Raw genomic sequence first — 4,096 nt, 5'->3', positions numbered from 1 at the left:
TTCTACGAGTTGATTGACATAAAAACAAAATAGAAGAGGACTTAATATGCATCCTTGTTTAACGCCTGATAAACAGTCAAAATAGGGGGTTATGTTGGATGCTACTTTTACACTTGATAATACATTTGAGTACATGCTTTTTAATGCTAAATACATCTTACCATTCACACCTTTTGTTAGCATTAATGCTAATAGTTTCTTTCGATTCAATGAGTCAAAAGCACGAGAAAAGTCTACAAATAAAGAATACATTCTCCCCTTTGATTTTGTGAGATATTTTTGAATAAGACCATGTAAAGTAAAAATATTATCGACAGTAGAGTACCCTTTCCTAAAGCCTGCTTGTGCTACACAATACTTATTTTCGACACAACACCAATTTTGTAATCTATTATTGAGCACAGCACAGTATATTTTACCGATACAATCAGTCAGAGATATGCCTCTGTAGTTTGATGGGTCATGTTTTGTTCCTTTCTTGTGCAGAGGTGTGATTAGGGTCCTTGACCACGAGTTTGGAAATCTGCCTTCATCAAATAGGGTATTATACAAAGTTGTGAGAACTGGGCCTATTAGTTCTACACATGACTTATAGAAATCAATTCCTAGACCGTCTGGACCAGGTGAAGTACCTGCTTTCATATTGTCTATACATTTCTTAATTTCATAATATGTTATAGGTTCATTTAAAATATTACTAGACTCACTAATTGTAATATTAATATTAATATTATCTACTCTCTGTGAATCAGTTATTGGATTTAGCAGTGTTTCAAAGTAGTTCACCCATTGACTTGGGGTTATTCTGTCAGATACCGAAACCTTTTGACGAAAACCTTTTACAGTCTGCCAAAACTTACTTGGATCATTTAAATTTTGAAGTAACTGATTACAGACATGTCGATTATATTCTATTTTTTTAAAACTACACAATTCTTTGAATTTATTTTTGCATGTATTAAATAGTTTCAAATCAATAACAGAATTACTAAGTCTAAATTTATCTAATGCGCAGTACTTACTATTCTTGCTATTTACACAGTCGGAGTCAAACCATGGCGGTTGCTCCTCTGTTTTAAAATGATATGACCTTTTCCTGCTGTTCATTGATTTTGCACAAGATTTAATAAAGTTCGTTACACATTCTATAGCCAGGTCCACCTCCGTTAACAGTAAATGTTTGAATTCAAAATTAAAATTATCAAAGTTCGTATTTATCTCCATAGCGAATTCGTCCTTTTTACTGGGCTTCCATACATATTTGTTGTAGGGGGTTGTCTGTATATTTGTGCTTTCGGTTAAGAAACCTTCTACATGGCATTGAATATGGAATTCTAAGGGCAGATGATCCGATTCGTCTTTACATTGAACATAAAAATAGTCAATAAGATTGAACATTTCAGTGGAAGTAATGACATAGTCTACAACACTAGAACCATTATGTTTTATACAAGTCATTGCACCAAACTTATCACGATCACTCCTCCCATTTAGCATATGAACATTGAATACAGCACACATGCGTATTAATTTAAGTCCAAATTTGTTAACTTCATTATCCTGCGAATTTCTTGGAATGTCAAAACCGTCAGTATTGTATTCAGCATCTTCGAGACCCGGTAAATATTCTATGTTATCATCTAATATATAATCTTTCAGCTGGCCACATCTGGAATTGAAGTCCCCAGCCAATATAAAATTTACATCAGGATATTCACTTTCAACTTCAACTAAGTTTTCTTCAAATTGTTCAAACAGGCAGCCATTCGTGTGTACTTTACTCCCTTCAGGTGCAATATAAACAAAACAGAACACTGCATCCTTTTCCCAACCAAAGTAGGCAGCATTAAATTTCAAAAGTATAGTTTCTGTATAACAACTCTTTATTCTAACAATACCAGCTGATATAGTTTCTCGGAAGTACACGACTAACCCACCCCTTTCTTTACCATTTCCTCGAATACATACTTCATATTTATAATCTGTAAGAACTTCATCATATTTAAAGTCATCTCCACACCATGTCTCTATTAAACATATAACATCAAATTGGCTCAAATAATGTTTAAAATCGCCAAATTTACATTTACTCTTTAGTCCATTTACGTTCCAACAGACACATTTTAGTTTTTTAACACTCGAATAAAATTCAGAAACTTCCGGATGTGATGTGATTTGCTATTTGTTGTTTTCACTTAGAACTATTATCTTTTCGGCTTCAAGGTCGAACGTATACACATCTTGATTAACTATTAACTTGTCGAATTTCAAATACGCTCTCACATTTTGATCATTCTTCTTAACTTCATTCAACTTAGGTATGAGCGCTCTTCTGATTTTTCGAACTCGTTCACTGAAATCTTCTCCGACTCTCAAATTAGAGTCAAATGATTTGAGGTGTAGTCTACAACTTCGTAAAATCGTGTCTCGGTCTTTTAATCTATTTAACACTATTAACATAGGTCTTGGTCTTGTTGCGTTTGGCGTTCTTTTTCCAATTCGGTGAGCTCGTTCAATCCCAATATCTTTGTCACTCTTACAACCTTCAATATTAAATTCCTCAGACAAAATATTCCTTACCAGTTCTTCTCCATTTTCATTCCTATCGCCTGTTTCTGCTATTCCATAGATAATAATATTTTTCTCTTTGCCTTTATTTTCCAGTGAATCCAGTTTTGAGCCGAAGTTAACAAAATTCGTTTTCATGTCATGCACATCCGATTTTAGTTTAAGAAACTCTTCTTTAATATTCATATCTCGCATTTCTTGTCTCATATCGGCTATATCACCTTTTAATGATTGAAGCACAGTCATAAGGTCTAAATCCTTATCTTTGTCCTGTGGATAAACAATATCTCCGGTCCTTGAGATCTGACCTTGACGGGTAGAAGGGCCTGGATTACTCTCGATATCACCCGATAACAGCAATACCAGCGTGGAGATTATCAAAAGTGTCATAATCCTATTATTCTATCGAATAATTCCAACATATGTCTTCAAAGATGCACTTTTGTATCGACAACAGCTAATTTGCATCCTCCAAATAGCAATTTCAGGCCCCATTTCAACAAAAATTGAAAACCTAAAAACGGTTACGGATGGGTGAATCTCACTGTGTTAAAAGTGCGACCGTCCTCTTCGAAGTCTTAATTAATGTCTGGCAAGTGGGAACCGGGCTTGAATAAACATAACTTGGTCAATGACATACTAAACTAAGGCTGTCTGTCTACAATACGCTCCTGCTGCAGAACAGACACTAAGCTAGTTGACAGACATTTTGAGTCATAAATCGACGATTTTAGTCAAAACCACTCAGTATACTTCGCGAACACTACTGGTGTCTATTGTGGCGATGGTGGCGATGGTGGCTTCGACCAAGTAGCCTTGGCTTCTGAAATCTCAGCTGAAACTCTTGTTAATATTTATGACGGCGGCCGTGCACGATGTGGGTATAGTTACTCGTTCTAGAACCATTCACCATTTGGGGTACTATTTTTGATGGAATATTTATGTTTTGTTTTGGGCGTATATTGTCAGTGTCAATCTCGTAATTAGATGATAATTAACTCTTAAGATGTACATCTCTACATTCTTTTAAAAAACAACTTAAAACACATTTATTTAATCAGGCTTTTAACTGACTCTGTATACATACAGCTGTTAACATGTCCATAATCTTGTTGTTTATTTATGATTACATTGTCACTTTGTAAAATGCCCCTGAACATGTTATATGATAATTTATTATAATAATAATAATAATTAATTGCAAAATACCCATAATATTTTATTTTTTTATTTGATCCTAATGGTCTTCCGTAGTATACTGTTCTAGATTATGCTTGGCCAATCGCTTAACCTCATAGCACAGTATCATAATCCTAATGAGCATGCGTGTCAATAGTATATTTACACATCATTGAGAAAGTATAAGTTAAATAAAATCATAAAATTTCAATGTGACACTCGACAGGTTATGTGATAAATATTTAATATTTAATAGCCTGTCAGATGTTTAATTCAAGCCCGTGTAGTTCGATATTATCATTTATGTTTCTTCCTGGTTCAAATTGAATATCGTCATAAAACAAAATAT

This window comes from Patella vulgata, chromosome 9 (genome assembly GCF_932274485.2).
Source record: "Patella vulgata chromosome 9, xgPatVulg1.2, whole genome shotgun sequence".
In the NCBI taxonomy this organism is placed as follows: Eukaryota; Metazoa; Mollusca; class Gastropoda; family Patellidae; genus Patella; species Patella vulgata.
This window is presented reverse-complemented; position numbering follows the sequence as displayed.